At 42.6% G+C, this 17,135-nt stretch overlaps 1 pseudogene; it reads right to left on the bottom strand.

Annotated features, from left to right (window-relative positions):
- Position 1: 1 nt before the first annotated feature.
- Positions 2-1,523, bottom strand: LOC149214849 (zinc transporter 8 pseudogene; annotated as a pseudogene).
- Between the last annotated feature and the right edge of the window lie 15,612 nt (positions 1,524-17,135).

Here is a 17,135-nt window from a genome sequence, read left to right as displayed (position 1 = left end):
TTCAAGCCCATTTGGCGATCAAAGACATGGACCCTATACCTAACAAGAGAGCGACGTATGAGCACAGCTGGAGTGCTTTATTTTGTTTCATCCGAGAGGAATTGATAAAATCTGCAGCAAGAAGATCCACCAGAGCCATGTATATCAGAATTCCAGAAGACGCCGCATTAAATACTCCTTCAACGATCAGTGCCGTGGGGCTGTTCTCGTTGTAAGCCGATGAGATCCCAATTCCCAGTGCAATACCAAAGGGCGTTATCACAGCAAAGAAGAACGTCATCAGGATAACTGCTGCCGACTTATTCTTGAAACCCGCCTGCCCCACTCAAAAGACACAAATTTCAATCAATCAACCTTATATCAGTGTAAATATTCCTGCCTTATACTATTCAATTTTTGAAGATTTAAGGGATAAAAATTACCTGAACGATGCATCCACCAAGACCCATTCCTTCAAAAAACTGGTGAAATGATAAGGCTGCCACTAAAGGCCTAATTGTGCATGGACTTTCAGAAGCACCCAATGAGATACCAATAATAACGGATTGAGCAACAATGCCAACTCTAACACCTGATATTAACCATGTTCCATTCATGGTGTTAAATTTAATAATATAGTTATTGAAATCTATACTTGAGCTTGAAGTTTAGGTTTTTACCTGAGCAATGACGCGATGCCGAATAGTGGAATCTTCTTCTATAGCATTGGATCCATGGGCGTGCCCATGTGTAGCATGTGAGTGTGTATGAACATGATTCTCATGCTCTAAGCCATTGCCATTACCAAGATCTGTACCCTCATTAACTTGATTACCTTTGTTTTGATTTCTAAAATGGGAACGCTCGTAGTAACCAGTGGCTAGAGCATCCACCATGAGAGTACAAACTGCGGCCATCATTGCTATAAACCCAGCAAAGGGGAAGTTGCCCCATGGATTCGGATTTAAGCATTCACTAGTAAGAAATTCGAAGGCATCAGGAAGAACATGAACGAAACCAGTAGCAAGAATCACACCAACAGCAAAAGCCTTAATGACAAAAAATATATTCCTATCAGGACTTAAAGCAGGGAAAGTCCTGCCCACAACAGGCAAGCATACCCCAATAGTGCCTGCCACAAGAATAGAAGCTAGAAAGATTTATTGCACGTACTTCAAAGATGAAAGTGGTCCACCAGGATGTCATTATACTATTGTTCATGAGATCCCTCCATGGTCATAATTCATGGTTTCATAATCATGAACCTAGGAGCCTGTCATCTATTGACGAATTCTTTGTTGGCTTTCTTCGACATTTTCATGTATGCCCCTCACTAAACATTCAAGAGGAAGCCTTCATTAAGCATCATGATGACCTTCGGAATATAGAAGCTGAGCAGGAATAAGGGTCCTCCCTGGGTCCACATGACGGAAAAGATGATGAAGATAATTTTCAGAACATGTGCGATAGGGAGGACATAGGGAGGAGCCAGCAGCCCCTTGATAACTTGATGTGCCACCATCTCTACCACCTGAGCCAGCCATTATGTGCTCTCACCCATGCTATCATTATCATATGTTTGAAGGTGGGCTTTCCAATCCCAAAGGTATGACTTTTCATTATGTAATTGGGTACTTTTGCTTATTTATTATGGACTCATTTGGACATGGATTAGTGGGGGGATTTGGCGAAAAGAATGGGCTTGGAGCAAGTTGGTAGCTATCTACACTAGTGTGTCCTCTAGGGGTCCTCCAAGTTTGAGTTAATTCCCATGATCAGATTGGGAGATACACCAAGCCTTAGCCATAAGACCATACTTATCTAGGTTCCTCCTAGGTTAAGGTAGATTTCAAGAGCCTCATTATTAGAAAAGCTCAAAAGAAGTTCATCATTCCCGAGGCCCTTCTCATCCTCCTTGTTTAGCCTTGCATGACCATTGAAAGCAAGATAAAAATTATAAACCCTAGGTCAAACTTTGACCTTCCCAAGCCTCCTTTGTGGTCTCGTATCTTTATCATTATTTATCTCAAAAGGCCACTTAGAAACCTTATTTATTTAGGAATCTTAGGTCTAGGGTATCCCTCATGAAGGAATAGCTTTAATCCCAAGTTATAAGCCTCTTTTGAGCCATTCATAGAGAGCCCCACACCTTGATTTTAAAGCAAGCAAACCCTATCATTTGAGTCTTTCTTGTGAATGGGCTCTAGAAATCACTACCTATCCTATCATTGATTCATCATTCCTAGTGTTTTCCTTATAACGAGAGTCCTCCCATCGGTGAAAGTCTATAAAGATTAGGGGACATCGAATGAGTTGACAGTGGGTCCTTGTCCCATTGTTTCCACTTGATCTAGTAGTAATCCCTTAGGAACACCTCCTAGGACCCCTACTAAATTAAGCGGTAACATTTTTGGCGTCGTTGTTGGGGACACGAGACGTGTCTCTTGTTTCCCTTACAACATCATTGATATATCATTCTTGGCAACTCCATTGTAAGAACGAAAGCCCTAGTTCTTCATTGAACTTTAAGGTCAATGCTTGTAGAGTGGAGCAAGCATTTCTCTAGGCATCTCTACATTCACCTTGGTGACTCCTACATAATTTATATGTGTATCTCAACAGGATGTATTTATTTGATGATATTCCTGCTTTGGACATCACTAGCATCCCTGGGCACCCTAATCATGTCACAAGGAGGATGGTACATTGGGTGCCCATGTTTGATGGTGATCCACTCTCTGCAATTGATTATGTAGAAAGATTTATTGCGTGTACTTCAAAGATGAAAGTGGTCCAACAGGATGTCCTTATATTGTTGTTCATGAGATCCCTCCATGGTCATAATTCATGGTTGCATAATCATGAACCTAGGAGCCTCTCATCCATTGATGAATTGGATTTCTTAGACATTTTCATGTATGCCATGCACTAAACATTCAAGAGGATGCCTTCATTAAGCATCATGATGACCTTCGGAATCTAGAAGATGAGCAGGAATGAGCGTCCTCCCTAGGTCCACATGACGAAAAAGATGATGAAGATAATTTTCAGAACACGTGTGATAAGGAGGACCCAGGGAGGAGCTCGCATCCCCTTGAAAATTCGATGTGCCACCATCTCTACCATCTGAGCCAACCATTATGTGCCCTCGCCCATTTTTCCAGATCATATGTTTGAAGGTTTGCCTTCCAATCCCTAAGGTATGGCTTTTCTTATGTAATTGGGTATTTTTGCTTATTTATTATGGACACATTTGGACATGGATTAGTGGGGGGATTCGATGGAAAGAATGGGCTTGGTCTGTCCTCTTGTCCCCTTGTCCAATTTGGTAGTTAGTCTTTGTTATTTTTTTTGCATCAGATGGTGTTCTAGTCTCAAACTTTGTGTAGAGGCTAAAACACGAGTTCTCCAAAACTCAAGAATCGATTCTGTAAATTCCACCTAGAGATAGATCAATTAAATTAATTGACCACCATTTAAATTTTTCTTAAGTCTAACTTAGGAAAAATGGCTAATTAATAGTAATTGATTGAGAAAGGTGAGCATTCTCTAGAAACTCACACAGATCAACTTGGAGATGATCTCAACCATCGATTAAGCTTTAATCATGGTTGTTGAAGTCCCAACTAGAGATTATAAGAAGAGGTCGATGGGTAGATGGAGGACATATCAGTGCAGATACTGAATAATCAAGGAAATTCGATTTTCCAGTAGCAGGTGATTCAACAGTGAGATCAAGCTAGTGATCGAGTTGCAGGTGGCAGAGGGGCAGAGTAGCGGATTTCCGAAGGAGTTTCCAGTTCCAGAGAGTCAGGAGAGGAATCGTTATTATTTCTCTAGGAGGTTGTGCAAGGGCAACGCAAGAGCTTCAAGAGGCGGTGCAATTTAGCTGAGCTGGAGGTGAATTCAATTGCGAAAGGTCGGGGAAATTTCCAGAAGGCTGGGAGGATCATTTCCAGAGAAGCAGCAGGCGGAACGACTTAAGTAACAGAAGTTTCAGGTTGAGTGAGTTATAATTTGCGCAGAGGTGACGCAGAAGCCTGCACAGGGGGCTTAGACAATTGAATTGGAGTTGTCAAATTCACTTGGGATTGCTTATGGAGGTCAGGAGGAGGGTAAATTCCCTCCGATATTTTTGCCAGTATTTCTCTCAGATAGAAACGGCAGTTTGACATTCATTTTATTGTACTCAAAATTTTTGTTGTTGCATAATAATAAAACCCTCAACTATTGTACCGATTTTACCATATTGGGTTTTTCCGGGGACATTTGTCCAAAAATAATTGCGTCAATTTTTATGTATGTGTGCTAGCATATTTCTTAGTTCATATTTTTGCTTCCGCAATTATTTTTTATTTGGTGAAGAAATTGCAGTGTGATTAATTCGATATTAATCAGAAAAATAATAAACAGCTAATCAGTGAGGAGAATTAATTCCAATATCTGCATTTCAAGGAATTTTCACATGGTATCAAAGCATATTTGAAAGATCAGAGGCTCAGAGACGAAGAGGGAGAAATTCACTACTTAGAGGGAGTAGCAGCAAAATTTCTTCAGGGTCTGCGCAGAGGTTGACCAAGTAATGCGAATTACTGAACAGGGGGGCGAATTTCCAGTTGCAGGTGGCATGAAGAGTTTGATTTGTTTGGAAGTGATTCCAGCAGGTAGCAGGTGAGCAACTTAGTATTTTTCGCAGAGCAGATTCTTGCTCGGGGCGCAGTTGTTTTTGCAACAGTTTTGCAGTTGCAAAATCAACGTTGGGTGGAAGAGAGAGCACACATAAGGGGGAACTTCTAGTTTTCTCAAAGGGTTTCCAGATCTAGTTTTCAAGAGGAAATTATAGGTTTCCAATTGCAGCAGGTCGTGCGGTTTTGCTAGAGTAGCCAGTTCGAGTTGCAGAGATTGAAGATCGTGTACCAATTCCCAGAGAAGGACATCCAAATAGTTGAGCGAGTAGTCTTAGTGAGTAGTTGAAGATGGGAAATTGGTCAAAGAAGGACATCCGAAGGAAAAACAGGAGCAGATTTGTGCATTACTCAAGGAGTGCAAGCAACAGCAACAAGGTCACAAGGAGGAGAGAGAGCTTCCTGATTTATGTCCTAGTTTTCAAGTTTCGCAAATTTTGCAGCTTTCTAGAGATGGACGTACGAGATTGCCAGAGGAGGTTGTACAAGTTTACTAGAATACAAATCTGGGAAATAGATCAATTTCCAGTTGTCAGAGACAGGTGGCGGAGAAAGTATGAGGAATAAGGGTCTCAGCTAGGGACTAGGCTTTAAAGGAGATTGTGGGGCACTAGATCCAGGAGGAGTATGAAACTCTGCTTGCAACTACTGCCAACTGCAACTGGGAAATCAGATTTCTAAACTAAAAACCCTCTTAGAGAAATTCTCCCTGTGTGTGTCTTTCTCTTCCGATTTGGGCAGGATCCATTGAGGTGTCCTCCTCATGGATCATTACCTTGCTACAAGAGCCCACAATATTCAATAGCAAGATGGATCTGTGTCAGTTGATGCAGTCAAATTTTGGAGTAATAGTTGCAGACTAGTTGAGGTCAGATGTTGAGGAGGGCAGCGCAGTGTTGACAGCAAAGCAGGAGGCTCAGGAGCAAAGTCAGCGAAAAGACAGATGATCCAGTATTTTGGATGTTTCTCAGTTGCAATAGTTGCAGTAACAATTGAGAGGGAGTTGCAGTGCAGATGCAAAGTCGGCAACAATATTGCAGTGTTAGAAGCAACACAGATGCAACATCAAAATTGCGCAGTGGCAGGCAGTGATAGTGGCTAGACATCAACAGCGTGACAAAGGGTGATATAGAGACGAGGTGTTGTAGCAGTTGTACAACACTAAAACACCTTCCTCGCTAATAGGGAGTGTTATTTTTTAAAGCATCAGAGGTGTTCTAGTCACAAAACTTTGTGGACAAGCTAAAACATAGGGGTTCTCCATAACCCATAAATCGTTTCAAGAAATTCCACCTAGAAGTGTCTCACTTAGATTATTAGCCTATTTTTAAATATTTCGTAAGTCTAAACTTAGGAAAAGGGGTTAATTAATCAGAATTAATTGAGAAAGGTATGAATCGACTAGAAACTCACATGGATCAACTGGGAAATGATATTAGCCCTTAATTAAGTTTTAATCTTGGTCGTTGGAGTTCCAACAGAACATTATAAGAAGTCAATGGATAGATGGAGAGCACACACTTGAGATCAATTTCCTTGGAGAGATCGATTTTCCAGAGAGCAACAACAATTATCAGAAGAGCTCGAGCCAGAGAAGGGAAGCAGAGACAGAGGGGCAGAGACAGTGATGTCGGAGGAAGGTTTTCCAGATTCGATGAGTACTTTGCATAGAGGCAGAGATAGCCACAGAGGGGTCGTGCAAGAGTTGTGCAGAAGCCTCTAAGAGGCAATTCGATATTGATGGAGAGAATATGGTTTTCAGTTCCAGAGGCTGGGAAGATTTTCCAGATTGTCGGAGAGACAATTTCCCAGTCAGCAGCGGGTAGGATGGCTTGTTTGGCAATTGATTCAGGCAAAGCATGGAAGGGATTGCACTAGGGTGATGCAGGCTTGCACAACATTGGTTGGATGGCTAGTTATTCAGTAGTAGTTAGAACCCGGATTGCTTGTGGGGTGAGGAAAAATTCCTCACTAGATTTTTGCCAGTATTTTCTTTGCGGAATTGCCAGTTTTCGACATCCAAATTGTAGTCAGATTATTTCATTACTACTTAATAATTTAAACCCTCAGTTGTTGCACCGGTTTTCCCAAGTTGGGTTTTTCCGGGGACTTTAGTCCAAAAATAAGTGTCATATTTTTATGTGTGTGCCAGTATTTCTCAGTTTCTAGCGCTTTTATTTTCCAGAATATTTTTGTGAAGATTGAAGTGTGATTATTTCATTGTTGTCGTAGCAATAAACTGCTAATTTAATTGACAGTTAGAAGAAATAATTCTAGTTGCTGCAATAGGGGCCCACATCATTACCCTTGCTACGGAGGCCCACATTATTCAGTAGCAGCAGGATCAGTTTCAGTTGATGCAGTCAGTTCCAGAGCGACAGTTGCAAACTAGTTGCAGTCAAGTGTTGAGGAGCACAGAGCGGTGTTGATACCAGTGTAGGAGACACAATGCAGAATCAACAACAGAGCAGATTTTCTAGTATACAGTGCAGAGGCTAGTAGTAGTGAAAGATACAAGAGATAGTTGTAGCACGGAAACATTGTTGATTCACTATTTTGGATACTTCTCAATTGCAGCAATAGCAACACCAGTGAGAAGGATCGCTAGTTGGGTTGCAGTGCAAATGTAGAGTTGGAAACAGTACTGGTTGTACAATGCAATGTCATCAGCATCTCAAATGCAACATGTTTCAACTACAGTCAATAGGAAATGAATCAGAGTTAGCGCAGTGGTTGATGGGAAATTGCAGGCAACTACAGTTCTCATACAACAACAACATGTATGGGAGGATGATGCAGAGATAGTGTTGTAGTAGCATTGCAGCACTAGAGAACACCTTCCTCGCTAAGACGAAGTGTTAGTTTTTGTAGCATCGGATGGTGTTCTAGTCTCGAACTTAGTGCAAAGGCTAAAACACATGAGTTCTCCAAAACCAGAAATCGTTTCTAAAAATTCCACCTAGAGATAGCTCAATTAAATTAATTGACCGTCATTTATATTTTTCCTAACTCTAACTTAGGAAAACTGGTTAATTAATAGTAATTAATTGAGAATGGTGAGAATTCTTTCAAAACTCACACAAATTGACTTGGAGATGATCTCAACCATCAATTAAGTTTCAATCATGGTTGCTGGAGTCCCAACTCGAAATTATAAGAAGAGGTCAATGGGTAGATGGAGGACACACCAGTGCAGATACTCAATGATCAACGCAGTGCGATTTTCTAGTTGCCAGTGATTCAACAGTGAGATCGATCCAATAATCAAGTTGCAGGTGGCAGAGGGGCAGAGTAGCATATTTCCGGAGGAGTTTACAGTTCCGGAGAGTCATGAGAGGAGGTCGTATTATTTCTCCAGGAGGCTGCGCAGAATCCTCAGGAGGTAGTTCGATTTAGCTGAGCTAGAGGTGGATTCTGTTTCTATAAGTTGGGAAAATTTCTAGAAGGGCAAGAAGATCATTTCCATAGCAGAAACAGGCATAACGACTTGAGTAGCAAAAGTTTCAAGTTGAGGGATTTACAGGTTGCACAGAGGTGATGCAGAAGCCTATGGAAGGGGCTTGGACAACTGACTTGGAGTTGTTAGATTGAGCCAGGATTGCTTGTGGAGGAGGGTAAACTCCCTCACATATTTTTGCCAATATCTCTCAGATAGAAACGTCACTTTGGTGTTCATTTTATTGTACTCAGCATTTTTGTCGTTGCATAATAATAAAACCCTAAACCGTTGCACTGATTTTCCCACATTGGGTTTTTCCGGGGACATTTGTCCAAAAATAATTGTGTCAATTTTTATGCATGTGTGCTAGCATATTTCTCAGTTCCTATTTTTCCTTCCACAATTATTTTTTATTTGGTGAAGGAATTGTAGTGTGATAAATTTGATATTAATAAAAAAATTAATAAATTGTTAATCAGTTAGGAGAATTAATTCTAATTGCTGCATTTCAAGGAATTTTCACAGCCTCGTATCTTAATCCCATGGGATCTCCTCTATTGCACACTAGCTTTAGGAGTAGCACTACATGGGAAACCCCGATTTTGGCAGCGTGATACCGCTTCCAGACACCACATACATCACACTCCTCCACTCATTATAGCCCCTTTCCATATATTTCCCATCTAGGTCCACATTTGTCCCTTGGGTCCACAAGGAGTTAGCCTCCCCCTCCCTTTGTCCACACTTTGGGTCGGGCCTAGAATGATGTCCCGAAGGTTAATGCAGCTAAAAACAAAATAAAAAGAATAATTTGGCCACTCTCAACAGGAAATGTACCATAAAATGCAAAACATGGTCGAGACATACAAATGTAGCATGTGGGCAAAAGCCAACATGAGCCCTACTCCTTACCATTATGGCCATCACTCCGGTTCCTAGGGCCCCTATATGAGCGCCCTACATCATTAAGGAACTCCTGATTGTCCCAACCCCTGGTGGGTGATGAACTGCCCAATATTAAGGGGGTAATCAATGTTATATCTTACACATCATGCTCTCATTCCCTGGAGCCCCAAGTAGTTATGAAAAGAAAAATCTATAAAAGGCAAAAGGCATATGAAGAAGAGTGGAAAAACAAAGGCCATGGTAACTCACGTACCACGATTTCTCCCTCCATCTATACATGCATGTGTGGGCTTCCCCCCATTTTTGCTACCCTTGTACCATGGCATGTGGCTTGGAGCCTCCCCTGATGCCCCCAATCCATTCCATCATTATGTCACATGACACCTCCCATTTGAGGGATGTACCATGGACCTGTCACTCCCTTGGAGGCTGAAACCACCTAATAGGGTCCTTGATTAACCTCTTTCTTGCACCTGGGGACACTTGTACATTCTAAAGCCCATTATGGAAGGGTATGCCACTATGAAGTGTTGATCTGAATTTAAACAGGAACGCAATAAATTACTCATATAACCATAAATACAAAGATGCAGCAGAAATAACACTTCATTTCATTAATATAAAATACTAAAATATGCTTACAAAGAGAATAGAAATAAGACTAGCTCGGGCGATGGTAGCTTATCTCTTAGAAGAGGTGTGGCGGCTACATGCCTCTGAATTGTGTTACAATGAGGTTCCAAGGCCTATTTATTATTGTGAAACAACGGAAAACCCTAAACATCCAGAAACCTAAATCTAGGAGATGAAGCACCAAAATTGTGGGCCCTATTTGGGTAAATTGGTACATCAATTTCCCGGGGTCGTAACTTTGGCATACGATCTCTGTTTGGCTACCATAATACCTCGTTTCGAAGATTTCGAAGAGTAGGTCGGAAAAAAAATCAATCACTTCATTTGGGACTTTTCTTGTCTCTCTGTATTCCCCAAAAACGTCGTTTAGGGCCTCAAAACAGCTCTGGAAGTTCAGGACCCAAAAAACTGCCAAAAATAGTAAACTGTGCTACAACTAAGGAAAATAAAAAATTGAAAGAGATAGTGTTGGGGGTCTAAGTGGAATGGGAGGGTGGCCACCAATATCCACCTGGATTAGTACCTCCCCCTTAAGAAGCAATGGTCCCCATTGCGTTGAGTGCCTCCATGAGATGGGAAAACTTCTGCTGAACTTGGTCCCTGGTGAGCCATTTGCCTTGGTGCAGGAGTTGGCTAGCTTTGACAACCCGATACAGTTGGATATTTTGTTGGTCAGTGTTCTTGAACTATGTGTCCATAATCCGATCAGTTGTGGTTTGTTCCATGCAGTCTGGGTTTAACTCTGTTGGTGTGAGCTGTTCTACAATGTCTGATGTGTCCAGCTATGGTGGTAAGTATGGTCAAATGCAGTTCACATTGAACACTAGGTGCAGGCAAAGGAATGGGGAAATGTTGAGCTCAAAAGCATTGTCTCCCACAGCCTTGGTAATGGTGTAAGGACCATATCAGAGTGGTATGAGCTTCCGATGGGCTCTGGTAAGGCATTCTTTCTACAAATGTAACCAGACTTTGTCGCCCACCTGAAACTTGTGTTGCACCCGCTGTTGATCATGTCGTTGCTTGTAGTTGGCATTTGACTTCTCCAGGATGTCGTAAACCTGCTGGCAGATGTGTTAGATGCATTCAATAAATCTGGTCGCTTTATCAGCCTCAGACAGTACGTGTGGATTTTGTCCTCGTAGTCGCATGAGGCATGGCAACATCAATTGGACACAATGGTTGAAATCCTTGAAATCCTAGAACCACTTGAAAGGGACTACGACCAGTCGAGCTATGGAGAGCTCTAGTATAACTGTGTTGCACATATGGAAGACTCTCATCCCAAGTTCGAGGATGCTTGGAATTGTACATGAAGAGTATGTGCACTATCATCCTATTGAAGACCTCCGTATGGCCAACAGTCTGGGGATGGAAGGCAGTTGATTTGGTGAGCTTGGTGTCCAATAGTGTCTAGAGGCTTGACCAAAATGCGCTCAGGAACTTGCTATCCCGATCTAATATAATGCTCTGCGAGATTCCAAAATGTAACCATACTCGTTCAAAGAAGAGTTTGGCAATGTCCTCTACTGTGATACTCTTCTTGCAGGCCGCCAATATAGCCATCTTAGAAAATCTGTCCATGACCACAAATACACAGTCATTACCATGCTTGGTAGAAGGGAGGCCAGACATATAGTCCATGGAGATGGATTCCCACAGCTAGCTGGGAGTAGGCAGAGGAGTGTACAGGCCTTGCTTCTTGATGGTTGGCTTGGCGATGGCGCAAGAAGTGCAGGATCTAATATATTTCCCAACATCTAGTCGGAGTTTGGGCCAATAAAAGTACTTTTGTAGTATAGCCACAGTTTTCTCCACACCAAAGTGTCTTGCGACCTGACTGTAGTGCGCCTCCCAAATCATCTTGGCACACTCGCTTGAAGGAACACAAAGGTGGCATAGGTAGCATAATAATGCGTCTTGGAGGTGGAAATCAAGAACTTGCTTGCCAACTACTAGCATCTGGTATGTCAACGCGAACTCTAGATCATTTTTGTATAATTGTGGGCACCCAAAGGTCTCGTGACCACAAGAGTTGAGAACAGCATTCATTGCTGCAACTAGCAGCCGGCTAAAGCAGTCTGCAACATGATTGGTGCTACCCTTTTTATATTTAATGTTCAAGTGGAATTGCTGTAGATATGTAGACCACTTCTAATGGCGATCATTCTGCAACTTCCCTTGTGTTTATATAAACTGAAGAGGTCGGTGATCGGTGTGGATGATCGTCTCCTTCCCCAGAATGTAGTGCTTCCATTGTCGACAAGCCTGCACGATGGAATGCATTTCTTTATCATAAGTGGGGTACTTCCAAATTGTATCGGCAAGTGTCTCACTATGATAGGCCACTGGATGCCTGTGTTGGGTGAGGTGTTTGTCTCGAGGCATTTGTCTCGATTTCAAATGGTTGTTGCAGGTCTGGCAGTGTGAGTATCGATGCAGAGCAGAGGCGGTGCTTCAACTCAACAAACACCTTCTGTTGGGACTCAGACCAGGAAAACTTTGTTTTCGCCCCGCCCTTAGTAATCTGACTCAAAGGCCAAGTGATATGGGAGAATCCCAACACGAACCTCCAATAGAAATTTGTAAGGCCCAAAAAGCTACGAAGCTTAGTTACGGTGGTCGGGGCTGGCTAATCCCGAATGACTTGGATCTTGGTCAGGTCCACATGCACGCCATACTCATCTATGATGTAACCCAAGTATTGGACTTGGCTCATGCCAAAGGTGCATTTCTCCAAGTTGGCAGACAGTTTGTGCTGCCGAAGGTTTTAACGGACCTGTCGAATGTGTTGCAAATGTTCTTCCCAACTCTTGCTGAAGATGAGGATGTCACCTAGATAAACCACCACGAACAAGTCGGTGAAGGGCCGCAAGATGTCATCCTTTAGCCTCATAAAAGTAGCAAGGGCATTTGTCAACCCTAAGGACATAACCAACCATTCAAAAAGGCCTTCCTTAGATTTAAAGGTAGTCTTCCATACATCTGTGGGCTCTATTAGAACCTGGTGATAACCATATTTCATATAGATCTTGTTGAAATACTTGGCTCCCTTGAGCTGGTCCAGCAGGTCATCAATACATGGGATTGCATACCTGTTCCTGACATTGATTTTGTTTAGTGCCTGATAATCAATGTAGAGCCTCTAGGTCCCATCCTTCTTCTGTACAAGTACAATCGTGCTCCCACAAGGTGAGGAACTTGGTCGGATGTGCCCTTTCTACAACAACTCCTAGATTTGCCACTTGATCTCTTCATTTTCTAGAATGGAAAGACGATATATCGGCCCATTGGGTAGAGGTGCTCCGAGAGTTAGATCGGTTGAATGCTTGACCTGACAATGCAAGGGTACCCCAATGGGTGAGGAGAAGATGTCCCTGTATTCTTCCACGACCGTATCCACCTGCTTTTGCTGCTTAAAGGAACCCTTCTTGGGGGCCATGGATGTGGCTATGACCATCCCCTTACTTTGAGAGTGAATAAGAAAGAAAACAAATTTCCCAGTCTGAGAGATGACCTTACTGCATTGCTTAGCAGAGATCAAAGAGATGGCGGTAGGTGGGGCTACCTTCGGTATCCTGTGTAACTTAGTACCCAAAGAAATAATAATAGAGCAAGGTCTAGGCTCATATAGAGCATACCACTTCCATAATACATCACAAACTTCAAGAGGAGCAACATCACACAGTACCTCATCCATGAAGGGCTTGATGTTGTAGGGAAGGCAACACTACTCGCTGACGCGGAGATCTTGTCCTTGGTGAAGCCACCCGATGGTATACGGTTGCGGATGTGTTGTAGTCGATAGGTCCAGCTGCTTCATGACCTCTACTGAAATGAGGTTTTTTTGGTTCTCGTTGTCGATAATGAACTGCAGTGGAGAACCCTTCACCCACATCTGTGAGTGGAATAGGCGCTCCCCCTCTTCTGGATCTTCAGGCTCAATATTCTGGATCTTGGTGGTGGCCATAGTGGCACTGGGCTCTGCATCAATGATCTGCTTCCCTTTTTCATTCCCTTTATCGGGTTTTGACTCAGAGTCGAAACATGCGTCGGACTCAAAAGCCTTCAACTCGGCCACCAATGACTGCTTGACCCAACACTCACTTGTGTTGTGAGTGGAGCTCTTATGGAACCCACTCACTTTCCTGTGTCCTTCTTTGTCTTCGTGGTGTTGTTCTTTGCTTGTGGCTTCAGCGAGTTCTCCTAGGTCGCCCTACCTTGGCCTTGCCCTTTGCTCTACGGTTTGGGGGCACCTTTCCCTTGCTTCGAATTCGCAGATTCAAAGTCTCGCTTTTTCTGTTTAAGCTTTTGCTCGATCTTGACAGTGTATTGGTATGTCGTGCTGAGCGAGATGTCCAAGAACTCCATCTCATCCTGGATGTACCTGTGTAGGCAGCCACGATACTTGAGTATGAAAAACATTGGTAAACTTTGGCATGTCTTGGTCCATTCCTTGTCGCAATGTGATCCACTTTATGTATTTGTCCTCATAGCTCCCGACAGGGTAGGATTGTTCCTTGATGGCGTCCCGGAACAAATCCCAAGTCGGTGCGACCGAAAATAGTGAGGGCGTACTTTAATACTTCTACTCACAATAGGTTTCCCACTAGTCCTTGAAGTGGGGGGCAGCTTTAAGAAGAGAAAAAGTAATTTTTTCTCGGCTGGAAAAATCATGAACAGAAAATTATCCTTCTAGCAGATTTAACAATTTATCTACGACGTCTGCATCTATCTGACCCTCAAATATGGGAATGTCAAAGTTAACTTGTACCTTAAAGGGTGTGGCGCTTCCAGAGTAGCTGCTAGAAGTAGATGTGTCGCCCTTGGGTAGCCGCTAAAGGATCTGGGCAAAGTTGTCCATCATCGCGTTCCTCTGTTGCTCGAGGGCTTCTTCAAGCAAGATTTTGAAAGGATCTCCTACCCCCTCGTCTTTCTTTTCTTCCCCCATGGGAGGTCGTCGGGATTTGCGAGGCTGGTCTTGCAAAGGTTCGACCAGTTCAATCCCTAACTCCTTATATCACGAACTCGTTGGGAACATGCAAAGAAAAACAGAGAAAGAGCAAACCGCTCTGATACCACTGGTCTGAATTTAAACAAGAACGCAACAAATTACAGATATAACCATAAATACAAAGATGCGGCAGAAATAACACTTCATTTCATTAATATAAAATACTGAAATATACTTACAAACAGAATGGAAATAAGACTAGCTCGGGCGATGGTAGCTTATCTCTAAGAAGAGATGTGGTGGCTACATGCCTTTGAATTGTGTTACAATGAGGCTCCAAGGCCTATTTATTATTGAGAAACAATGGAAAACCCTAAACATCCAGATGCCTAACCCTAAGAGATGAAGCGCCAAAACTATGGGCTCCATTTGAGTAAATTGGCACATCAATATCCCTGGGTCGTAACTTTGGCATACGATCTTCATTTGGCTATCATAATACCTCGTTTCGAAGATTTCGAAGAGTAGGCTGGAAACAAACAAGTTACCCAAATTTGGACTTTTCTGGTCTCTTCACTTTCCCTAAAAATGTCGCTTAGGGCCTCAAAACGGCTCCGAAAGTTCAAGGCCCGAAAAAAATGCCAAAAATAGTAAATTGTGCTACAATTAAGGAAACTGAAAAATTGAAAGAGACAATGTTGGGGGTCCAAGTGGAATAGGTGGGTGGCCACCAATATCCACTTGGATCAAGTGTACACTTGATTCCATGCTTTGTAAGCTCATTTACTCAATTGCATTAATGAACTGTTGTGATGGAAGGTGAGGAGACGAATTGGATCTTACACAAGATTGCAGGTGGGTCTTCATCTTGGGGTTTGGTCTCCCTATACGACATCCAAGCCCTCCAGAGGGCCTCAATGGCACTTGTAGGGTGAGTGTTGAGAGCCATGGCCCTCCACTATAACAGAGAGTAGATAGTCGCGCCATGGGATCCTTCAACACCATTCATTGCTTGATCATGTCCCATCTATTTGATGATGATGATGATGCACCTGGACCACATTGCGCAGTCAGCTACACACGTGCACCACACACTAAGAAGTTGATCCAGGGCCCATATGGGGTTTTGTCTCACATAGGGAGACAAGGGAGACACCGCATCATTGTCCCATCCCTTATAGATGGAGCACATACTTGTTCGATTCAGTCGAAGACCCATTAGGATGTTCTTTGTGCCCCCACAGCCACTTGGGAGCACCATAGGTCATTTTCTTGGAGATCAAGGGGCCACCCCCTTTATTATTGTTATTGGAGCCCTCCTATTCATTATGGCGCATGAAGGACTTCATTTGGCCTTCCAACGACCCTTCTAGCTACTTTTCTATCATTTCAGCCCTCTTGAGAGACTTATTCTTCATCTTTTGGAGCTATTTGGTGGGCTTGTCACCAATTAGGGTGTTATTTTGCACATTAGAGTCATTTTTAGGGGTTTGTTAGGCAAATTAGACCAATTTGAATTGTTATAGGCTCATATAAATACAAGTGAGGCCTCATTTGTAACTCATCATCACTTGGGTTTGGAACTTGTCTCTAAAAGAGAACTCAAACTTGCAATTTGGACGAATTTGGAGCTTGTAAATGAATTTTGATGTATGGATTAACTTCGCACTTCTTCTTGGAGCTTATTTTTGCATGTTGGATGGATGGATATACTCTCTCTTTGTTTTGTAAGTGCTTTATGATGCTGATTTCTTCCATAACAAATGTCTAACGCATGGAATTTTCTCTTGTTGTAATTGGATGTGCCCTAATTAATGCAAAGTGCTTGGAGCATTGAAAATTGTTGGGATTTTTTCATGTGTTACTCATTCAACAAAGATAGAGTGAATGTTCCTAGGGGAATAATTGTATGATTAAGTCCTTGAAACTCCATTTTGACATTGTGTTGGAAGTATAAAATTAATAAGGGTTTTTGTTTGCCACCTTCTTTTTGGATAGCAAAGTCACTCAAGGTCTCCTTGAAGCATCGAAGTTGGTTTAGTCAAGATCATTTGACTCCATTTCTCCCCAAAAGGCTAGGCATTGGTCCATAAGCCATTCTTGATCACCCCAAAACTTTCTTCTCTTACCTTTTTTGTGAATTCTACCTTAGCCTTGGTGGGTCTTCTAGGGCATCAAGCAAATTTCTTTGTAGCCATCCAATTTTGGTGTGAGTTGGCAGCCATTTGCGCTGGTGTGTCCTCTAGGGGCCCTCCAAGTGTGAGGTTATTCCCACAGTCAGATTGGGAGATACACCAAGCCCTACCCATAAGTCCATACTTGTCTAGGTTCCTCCTAGGTTAAAGGGCCTCATTATTAGAAATACTCAAAGGAAGTTCATCATTCTTGAGGCCCTGCTCATCCTCCTTGTTTGACCTTGCCTGACCATTGAAAGCAAGATAAAAATTATAAACCCTAGGTTAAACTTGGACCTTCCAAGGCTCCTTTGTGGTCCCACATCTTTATCATTCTTTATCTCCATGATCCCTGATCTTCCTTCCAG

The sequence above is a fragment of the Pinus tabuliformis genome, chromosome 1_1, assembly GCF_031772625.1.
Source record: "Pinus tabuliformis cultivar Carrire ecotype Pingquan chromosome 1_1, CPIR1, whole genome shotgun sequence".
Lineage (NCBI taxonomy): Eukaryota > Viridiplantae > Streptophyta > Pinopsida > Pinales > Pinaceae > Pinus > Pinus tabuliformis.
Note: the sequence above shows the minus strand (reverse complement) of the source record. Positions and strands in the feature narration are given on the sequence as shown.